Below are 10,097 nucleotides of genomic sequence, written 5' to 3' on the forward strand. Positions count from 1 at the left end.
TTTTTTTTTTTGTAGTTGTAGATGCCTGTAATCTTTTAAAAGGGGATTATTACCTGCACTCAGTACTTGTTTATTATATCATGTCTTTATTGATTTTTGTAGGTGGTGCTAAGGGTGGAACCTAGTGCCTCACACATACTAGGGCGATTTCAGGAGTGTGCCACGTTCCCATGTTTATTTATTTGTTCATTTATTTATTTATTTTGCATGCTGAGGATTGAACCCAGGGCTTTGTACATTATCAGTATTTTTATAACATAGGAAATTAGAAATAATTTGTGTTCTTAGCACCAATTTATTTTCAAAAATTAGGTTCTGGGGCTGGGGATGGAGCTCAGTGGTAGAGCACTTGCCTAGTCGGTTGAGGCCCTGGGTCTGATCCCCAGTACTACTTAAATAAATATATTAGTTAATTAGCTCATTTTTCAGACCACCAAGGGGTCTTCAATGCCCTCCTCCAGGACATCGAGGCCCAGAGAAGAGAAGGGACTTGCTTGAGGCCACACAACTGGAAAGTGCGAGGGCTGGAATGCAAACATGTTTCTGAGATGGTTCATGGGTTGCTTCCTGGGCACCCCTGCTGCTCTGGTCCCTTTGCCTAGGCTCCTGGAGACCATTTCCTCCCTCCTGGCTTCCTCTGCTGAGGCCCAAGAGGGGAACACTCTTCTCCCTGGGCGGCCTTTGCCTAGGCCCTTCCAGAAATCTCTGATGCTAACTCTTACTGCCCTCTAGGGTGCAGCTCGGCAGCTCTGCAGATCCCTCCAGGAACACTTCCCTGATTTCTCTTGTCCCCAACTAAAAGCTTTTCCTGCCTCCCATTCCCATGGTGGCACTTGGAAAGTTCTGCTCTGTGCAACTGTCTTGTCCTCTTGGGTGCAGTTGTGTTAGCAAGATCAGAAGTGCTCCCCAAGGCCCCTCTCTCCACCTACCTGGTCAAGCCCCAGGACAGAAAGAGGGTGAGAGAGAAGGGTAGGGGGAGGACCACAGCGGGTGCAGTGGGTCCCAAAGTAAAAAGTAAAAATAGACCCAGGATTTATGGACCCTGCATCACCAACCTCCCTCAGTGAGTTTCAGTCTGATCTCCGAGAAAATTATTTTGCCTGGTGTCTACCATTGTAACCTTGCATATTTGCTTTTGTTTATAACACAAAGGATTTCCACCACAAAATCAGGCAGGCTGCGCCCATATCTCCCTTTTACCACTTGCTATAGCTATGTGTCCCTGGACAAGTTACCTAACTTCTCTGAGCCTCAGCTTTTGGAAACAGTACCTGCTTCAGAAGGTAGTGGTAATCCTTAGCTAAAATAATGCATAGGGCCCAGTGTGTGGTAGACAGTCAATAAACACCAGCCAGCTATTATGAAGAGCAGCGGTAGTTGACCACTACTTTGAATCACAAGAGCTCTATTAAATCATTAATAAACGGCTCATATAGAGCCGTTCTACTTAGGAGGCAGGCAAGGGAGTTCAGGCCAAGCAGAAGTAATCATATTTTGTATTCAGTAAGGCCACGGGCAAACTGCTGGATAATGGAGTTAAGTTCCATTCTTTTTTTTTTTTTTTTGGTACCAGGGATTGAACTCAGGTGCACTTAACCAGTGAGCCACATCCCCAGCCCTTTTTTATATTTTATTTAGAGACAGGGTCTCGCTGAGTTGCTTAGGGCCTTGCTAACTTGCTGAGGCTGGCTTTGAATTCACAATCCTCCTGCCTCAGCCTCCTGAGGCCCAAAGATCAGAATTTTGTGAAAGCTCTCCCCAGGGGATTCAAATGGGTTGAGAAGAACTGCCTTAAGACGGTGAACTTAAACAAAAATCCCTGTGGACTGTAAGACGGTGTTTTGGGGTAGATGGCGTGAGTGGTTACAATGTCCGTCACATTTATCACAATGATGAGACTAGGTCAGAGTGGAGCAATTTTGTTTCCTCTAAAAGAATTAGTGGCTGGAGGTCTGGAGACTTTTGTTTGTTTGTTTTTGGTACCAGGGATTGAACCCAGGGGCACTTAAACACTGAGCCACATCCCTAGCCCTATTATATTTATCTAGAGAGAGGGTCTTGCTGAGTTGCTTAGGGCCTCACTAAGTTGCTGAGGCTGGGTTTGAACTCACAATCCTCTTGCCTCAGCCTCTGGAGCTGCTGGGATTACAGGCATGCACTACCATGCCTGCTGGAGACATTTTTGATTATCATAACTTGTGGATAGCATCAGTGGCCAGTTATGCTGCTGAATGTCCTACAATGCATAGGAAAGCCCCACAACAATTACTGGCCCCCGTGGTCAGTTGTGCCAAGTAGAGAAACCTGTGCCACATGTGTTTTCCACAGCATTCTTTCTAACCTTGAATGTAGATGAAGGTGTTCCCCCAGATCAATCCCTGAGAAGCCCTCTGGACCAGTCCAACCTTCCCTGTCCCAGAGCCCAGGTGGCCATCGATGCCTGTGGCTGAATGCACTGGGTCTGTCCTGGGCTCCACTGGCACTGTGGAGCTGTGCCCAGCAAACTGCTGACTCAGGGGAACAGACGGCTCCGGAGGGTACGGGCCAAGGTCCTGACATTGCTGCGGGCTGGGATCCTCATCTTAAGTCATCACCTAAAGTAACAGCAGCCTTCGCCTGAGGCAGTTTCCAGAAACTTTGGCTGTTTGACTGTTGGCATGGAATGATGTACCCAGACTTGGATGCCAGCACTGTGTATAATGACATCTGGGGACTGTGTTTGATAGGTGAGACTCCTGATTATAGAGACAGTGGCACAGATGCTGCCCACAGAGCTCTCAAGCATCTAGACAGTCCCCTGAGCAGTGTAGGGCAGGGGACTGCGGTGTGACAGGGCTGCCTGACTTCCATGAAGGCAGGTGGGATCTCCCCAGCTGAGCAGGGGAAGCTCAGAATGTGCCAGTCACCACTCTGAACTGGTTCCTTGTACCATCTCTTCGTCTCATTTTGTCCCCACACTGATGTTCCAAGAAGTTCAAGGTCCCATGGCTGGTCTGTGGCACAGGTTAACCTGTGAACCCAGGTTATTGAAGTACAAAACTGAATCCTCCGAGAAGCATTTGCAGATGGTAGTGCCACGTTAACAGCCAGGACTGGCAGATGTGTGGAGCTTGCTAGGTGAGAGGGAAATCTGTGTGCTGGGAGAAGAGAGCCCGTGCACTAGTGTCTGTGCACTAGTGCAGAAGGGCATAGTGTGTTTGGGGTTGCAGATCTATCCAGGAAAGAGGTGGGGGGAGATGGGACCTGAAAGATGGACAGGCACCAAATCGTATGTGGCCTTGCACCTCATGCTGAGGGCCATTGGCGGACCACTCGTGAGTTGGGTCAGGGGAGGAGAAAGGTGTGTGATGTTGGGTAGCTTGCTTAACCTCTCTGGGTCCCAGATCCCCATCAGGACTGGCGTCTCGAACCATGCTGCTCTGATGAATGTTCATTGTGTCAGTGGCTGTAAGAATAGAGCAGCCCACATTGACGCTGGCCCTGCAGCGTGTTGATTTATGGCTTGTTTCCTCTCACTCTGAGCAGCTGGTGGTATTCTGACTTTCCATCCTGGTTTTTGGTATTTATCAAATGCCACCAAGGGCAAGACACTGTGGATGCTAAGGACTCAGACAGATCCAATGATGTGGTTGGACTTGACTTGGAGGAGCTGGCATCCTGTGAAGGGCACAACCAGTGTTCCTACCCCAAGGGACAAGCCACAGATGTCACAAGATGTGCAAACACCCTGGGCAGGAGGATGAAGGGCTGGTTGCCAGGCACCCAGGAAAGGCTAAGGGAGCCAATTGCTCTGTTAGAAGAGTTTTAAAGGAGTAGATGGGGTAGGGAGAGGGTGTCTTACTGGTAGAGAGAGTGGGGACAGCCAGGCTAGGTGGCACACACCGTAATCCAGCAGTTTGGGAGGCTGAGACAGGAGGATCTCGAGTTCAAAGCCAGTCTCAGCAACTTAGCAAGGTCCTAAGCAACTCAGTGAGACCCTGTCTTTAAATAAAATACAAAATAGGGTTGCGGTGTGGCTCAGTGGTTGAGTTGCTCTTGAATTCAATCCCTGGTACACCACCCTCCCCCACCAAAAGAGAGTGGGGACAGTGGAGGAAAACAGAAAGTCCATCCAGGGCATTCACAAGAGGGTCAGATCAACAGTGTGTCTTGTACCTATTCCCCAGGTTTCCAGGTTGTAGGCAGAAACAGGTTTTCATGCTAGGGAGATGTTACTAATGGATCTGTGTCCTACGTTCTGCTCCACTCTCTGTTCTCCATCATGGGACCTGCCAGGCAGACCACAGGGGCATCTGTTTCCCCAGATCATAGAATGTTTTGTAAATGGAAGACACACAGTGAAAAGTGAGATCATGACTCTTATAAGAGACAGGATTTTGCACAAAGCAGGGGATGCTAAAATGTCACCTGAAGGACATGTCAAGGCCGTGAGAGGACCCAGCAGTGTGAGGCCTGTCAACCATTGAGGAAGGGAAGGGACAGGGACTCAGAAAACAGAAACCTGACAGACCCGTGAGAAATCAATAAAGCCATGAGATAAGCTTGTAAAAATGACCTCTCTGGTAGGGCCACCATAGCCAAATTGAAGTGGGGAGGATTTTTCATAGAGTGTACTAATCTACATGAGGCTATTCTCTGTCCTGACAATTAGCATGGGTGATAATTACCACCTGATCTTGGTTTAGTATTGCTATTAAAATGGTGATTTTTCTGGGGAGGAAGGGGTACCTGGGATCAAACTCAGGGGCACTCCACCACTGAGCCACATCCCCAGCCCTGTTTTGTATTTTATTTAGAGACAGGGTCTCCCTGAGTTGCTTAGTGCTTCGCTTTTGCTGAGGCTGACTTCGAACTCACAATCCTCCTGCCTCAGCTTCTCGAGCTCCTGGGATTACAGGCGTGCACCACCACACCCCGCTAAAATGGCAATTTTGCTTTTGATTTTATTCATTTTGATACAGTTCCAAACAAAAGGGTGTTGCACTCTTAACCATTTTCCTGGGTAACTGAGACAGCCTCCCTGGGGGAGATTCTGGCTTGAAGGAAGGTGGAGACCAACTCCCAAAGGTCCCCCAATGCTAGAATTTTTGCAGGAAGCCAGAAATCTTGCCCCTGACCTCGCCACCTTGTATTAACAGAGCCCTGATTTCCTTTAACACCAGCTTTGCTTCCAAAGCTAGAAAAGCCTGCAGGCCAGCTCCATGTGTAGTGAAGACTCTTCATCTCCTAGTTTTTCCTTTTATTTGGGAGAGTAGGTTGCATCAATGGGAGAATGTCTGTGGGTGTCCAGGTTCTAGTTTAGGCCTCTGCTCTAATCCATGCATATCCAGGGCTATTTTAATTCCTTTTAGTCATGGGGAAAATAGTTTCTTACATGATGCTATTTCTTTCCTTTGAGCGGGGGATGAAGGCTCTTGTGGGCACCCCTAGAGCCTGAAGACTTTAGGGTCCTTGGAGATAAAGGGTCAAGTGGCTTTGGCTTCTGTTTTAACCAGCAACAGGTTGGCTTGCATTTCAGCTGTCTTCTTGAAGACAAGAGTTCAAGCAGGTGGTTCTTTCAGACTGTTATAGCCCACACATCTTGGCCCAAGAGTCTGACTTTTTGAGGTGCTCGGCCAGGCCAGTGTAGTATGGTTTATTGTCTTACTTTGTGGCCAATAAGTCTCTTTTTTTGGTCCCAGGAATTAAACCCATGGCATTTACTACCGAACCACATCCCCAGCACTTTTTTTTTTTTTTTTTTGTATTTTTATTTAGAGACAGAGTCTCAATGAGTTGCTTAGGTCCTTGCTCGGTTGTGGAGACTGGCTGTGACTCATGATCCTCCTGCCTCAGCCTCCCAGGCTGCTGGGATTACAGGGTGCTCCACCCTTCCTGGCTCCAAAACAACTTTCTAGAAGCTGGGCCACAGGATAGGCCAGCCTCCTGCCTTTCAAATGAGCCCCTGATTGATCTGCCTTTTCTCCCCTCTGGCTGTGACTTCTCCCAGAGGACTGGGTAGCAGGACTTGCTGGTGCTCTCTGATCCTCCACCCACAGGCCCAGCCTGGCTGGGCTTCTTCTCTGGCCCAGTGCTTCCCTAGGGGCAGAAGCTACCAACCAGCTGGTTCTTGAGCAAGGACCCCAAGGGGACCTGTTGCTGGTGCTTTGTGAGGCAGGACAGTGATCCCTCTCCTCAGTCCCTCTCTACCATAAAGAAGATAGGAATCTACGGCTGTTTATGGTTGTGTAATTCCAGGCCATGTGGTTTCAAAAGACAAAATTCTTATCATTTGCTGTCTTAGAGTGCTGGACTTTGATCCTTAAAGACTAAAGTTCCTGCCAGGCAGACTTAACCTCTGGACAGTGGCATAGGACAGGAGAGTCTGTCCCGAGCCTCAGGCCACCCACCTCATGTTCAGATATGATGAATTTTCACTGTAACACATTCAAGTTCATATTTCTTCTTATGAGAAATTATTAAGGCTTGATTACTGCCTCTCATGGGCCTTTTGAATGAATATAAAGTTCAGGACTGGGCTGGGTTCCGTGGAACACACCTGTAATCCCAGTGGCTTGAGAGCCTGGGGCAGGACGAGTTCAAAGCCAGCCTGAGCAACTTAATGAGGCCCTGAGTAACCCAGCGAGACCTTATCTCTAAATACAAAGAAAAAAGGTGTGTGTGGGGGGGGGGGCTGAGGATGTGGCTCCATGGTTAAGTGTCCCTGGGTTCAATCCTTAGTACCAAAGAAAAGAAAGTTCATGTCTAGCCAGTAGGACTCTCTGTGATAATTAAAATGTTCTGGATTTTCATTTTCTAATATGGTAGCCACAAGCCACGTGTGGCTATTGAGCATTTGACATGTGGCTGATATTGCCGAGGAGCTGAACTTTAAATTTCATTTAGTTTTAATGAACTTAAATAGCCACATGTATAATGGCTACTGTATTGAACAATACAGAATAGAGTTGTTTTTTTTTTTTTTTTTTTTAATAGTATTGGAGATTGAACCCAATGCTAGGCAAGTGCAGTACCACTAAGCTACATCCCCAGCCCTTTTTAACCTTATTTTGAAACAAAGTCTCACTAAGTTGTCCAGGCATGTGCCACTGCACCTGGCTGGGAGTGTAATATGTACATGATATGAGAGCATCTAGTTCTACAATGGCCTCAGGTACACAGTCTGTCTCTAAACTTTTTGTGCATTGTTGAATAAAGACCACCACAAACCTGTAGATGTGATTTGCCTGTCTCCTTTTAAATGAGATTGAGCACCTTCTATGTTTAAGAGTCATTGCAGTTTCCTTTCTGGTATGTTATTTATGAGCAGATTATTTGCTCATCTTTTCTTTAATGGATTTTTTTTCTTGTTGATTTGTAGGACCCTTTTATACATTAAGGAAGTTTGTTACCTTTGATATATGTTGACATATTTTAATCCTGTTGATGATATCACTTTTGAGTAGATGTTTAAAAACCAGTTTTAGCCGATTGCAGTAATGCACAATTTAAATTGCAAGTTTGAGGTCAGCCTGAGCAACTGAGACCCTGTCTCAAAATGAAATGAGAAGGGCTGAGCATGTAGCTCAGTGGTAGAGCACTTGGCAGAATTTGGCCTCAGTGACTCAATGCTTTGACATTTTATTTCTTATGATTCCCAGAATCTCATGTGGGAGTCCTTGGGCTCAATTCTTAGTACCATAAAACAAACATTTTTATGTCATCAGCTTCTTACTCTTTTGTAATGATAATAATAGTGCAAAAATTATTTTGTAAATAGTGATGTTTTGTCATGGCTTCTGGTTTTTTTTGTTTGTTTGTTTTGTTTTTTTTAGTGTTGATGGACCTTTATTTTATTCATTTATTATTTATATGCAGTGCTGGGCATGGAGCCCAGTGCCTCACACACATGAGGCAAGCCCTCTACCACTGAGCCACAACCGCAGCCCCCCCATGGCTTCTGGTTTTTATACCTCTCTTGGAAAGGCCTTCCCCTTGAAAGATATTTTAGGACAGAGTTCTCATGATTTCTTTTAAACGTTTCATGGTTAAACACTCACCTATCTGAAACAGTCCCCGGATCCTGTGGCTTTATTTTCCCTTACCTGTGGCCTCACACTCGTGTTACAGAGCCTTTGCCAGTTCCTCTGTGCTCGTGGCCAGCCCTGTGCGTGCTGTCCCTAACACTCCAATAGCCCTATTGACCTTTGGTCCTCACCCTTCCTCCATAACTTCCTGAATGCAATGTTTCGGGAAGCTGGGGTCCAGAAAGGGAAGGAGATTTCGGTATCTTTATCGGAGGTTCTTTGTTAAGTTTGTAGGCCTAGAGCCAAGTACATCTGGTCTTCCCATTGTTGTGTTTCCCACCCAGGGAGCCAGGCTGTCCTGTGGTCCTTCCCTACTTGACCTTCACCTGCTTTCCTCTTTGACCTGTAACCCTTCCTAGGCCTGGCTCCTTATCAGAGATGCCCCGCCCTCCGTGCACTTTTGCCTAATTGGGGAGGTAACCTGAACCTAGGGCAGACTATAAAGCCACAGGATGTTTGCACTCCCCTGTGCTGGCTAGGCCCAGAGGCTTTGCTCTATTCAGCCAACCATTTGGCCGCTCTGAGCGCTCCATTCATATTCCCTAAGATGATTTAATGCTTTGTCATCTTATTTCTTATGATTCCAGAATCTCATTTTCAGCTCCTGTCAAAGCCAGTAGCAGTTGGGAAAGAAAGCTGTGCTCTTTGCAGAGTAAGTATGGATCTTTTAATTTTATTTTTATTTTTTGAACTGGGGATTGAATCCAGCCGCACTTACCCACTGAGCAGCATCCCCAACTCTTTTATATTTTATTTAGAGACAGGGTCTCGCTGAGTTGCTCAGGGCCTCATAATTGCTGAGGCTGGCCTCAAACTTGCAATCCTTCTGCCTCAGCCTCCCCAGCCACCAAGATTATAGGAGTATGCCACTGCACCTGGCAAATATGGATTTTTAACACCATAGACAACAAAGTAGCTCTTCCTGAGGCTAGGCTGCTTCTGAGCTCCCTCCCCCCTACACAGGTCACCTATGTGGGTGGTTCTTTAAGTCTGATGGGAAGGGATTGGACTCCTGGAGGCTTTCAAAGCTTCAGCATCCACCCCTCCCCCATAAACAGTTCTCCAAAACTGTACCTGGAACAGAGCTCTGATGTGAAAGAATTCTAGAAGGCCTAGGCTTCTGGAACCACTGTGCTTTCCTGTGGAATATGGTACTGGAACTGGCCCTGGATGCACAAAAAAAGTTCACCAGGTAGCCAGGATGGCAGGGCACTCCATTGGAAGGAGGCCGTGTGGACCTGGCATAAGACAAGGAACTAGTTAGTTGGTGCAGGCAGAATGGGGAAGTCAGAACTGGGAAGTGGGGCTGGGACCCTAAGGGGTGCTGCACATTTTATCTGGTAGATTTTGGACCAGTCCAGCCCAATTCCTGGTGTGGATGAGGGGATTCCTCCTGGAGTTGGTAGTGGAGGAATGCGAGGTGTAAAATAATAGTTTTTATAGAAATGGGAGTGTGGCCCCTACGCGCTGCTGGGGGAGTTGTCAGATTCCTAGGAAGTCCTCCATCTGACATGAGGGCTGAATTTCAGATTTAATTGAATTTGATTAATTTTAACTTAAATGACAGTTTATCTAGATTCAGACAAGTTGACTTCAGAGACAGCACCTCTCCCCTGTTGCATAGCTGGAGCGGTGAGAGGAAGTGATGGGAAGAGTAGACGATGCCTTGGCATCTAGGAGGCAAGGCTGATGGGGGTGCGGAGGCCCGTGAGTCAGGAGGAGCCGGGAGAGACGTGCCTGGAGCATTGCAGGGCCATGGGATCATTGGTGTGGTAAAGCAGGCATTTGGAAAAGTGTGGAAGGAGCTCTTGTCTTGCAGAGGAGAGAGCTGGAGGATGGAAGTGAGGAGGAATTAAGGAGAGCATTGTGGGAATATCCAAGGGAGAGAGTGAGGAGAGCATGTGGTACCCTGGCCAGGGATGCTCAGCCTTGGCTTGCTTCAGCAGTGGAGTTGCTGGGGCAGCAAATTACAGGAGAAATGGTTCAGCCAGAGTGAGGGGGAGACAATGAGGTCACGAAGAAGGCAGAGGT

At 47.2% G+C, this 10,097-nt stretch overlaps 1 protein-coding gene across 3 annotated transcripts in view; it reads left to right on the forward strand.

Annotated features, from left to right (window-relative positions):
* Abhd6 (abhydrolase domain containing 6, acylglycerol lipase) overlaps nucleotides 1-10,097 on the forward strand; it is a 44,453-nt gene that overhangs the window by 1,765 nt on the left and 32,591 nt on the right. The window contains exon 2 of one of the 3 annotated variants that reach the window (XM_013362061.4): nucleotides 8,654-8,718. The exons of 1 other annotated variant lie outside the window; for it this stretch is intronic. The gene's annotated coding sequence lies outside the window, so the exon portion shown is untranslated. The remainder of the gene's footprint in view (nucleotides 1-8,653; nucleotides 8,719-10,097) is intronic. One more of the 3 variants, XM_021730844.3, reaches the window with a different exon arrangement.

The sequence above is a fragment of the Ictidomys tridecemlineatus genome, chromosome 2 (genome assembly GCF_052094955.1).
Source record: "Ictidomys tridecemlineatus isolate mIctTri1 chromosome 2, mIctTri1.hap1, whole genome shotgun sequence".
In the NCBI taxonomy this organism is placed as follows: Eukaryota; Metazoa; Chordata; class Mammalia; order Rodentia; family Sciuridae; genus Ictidomys; species Ictidomys tridecemlineatus.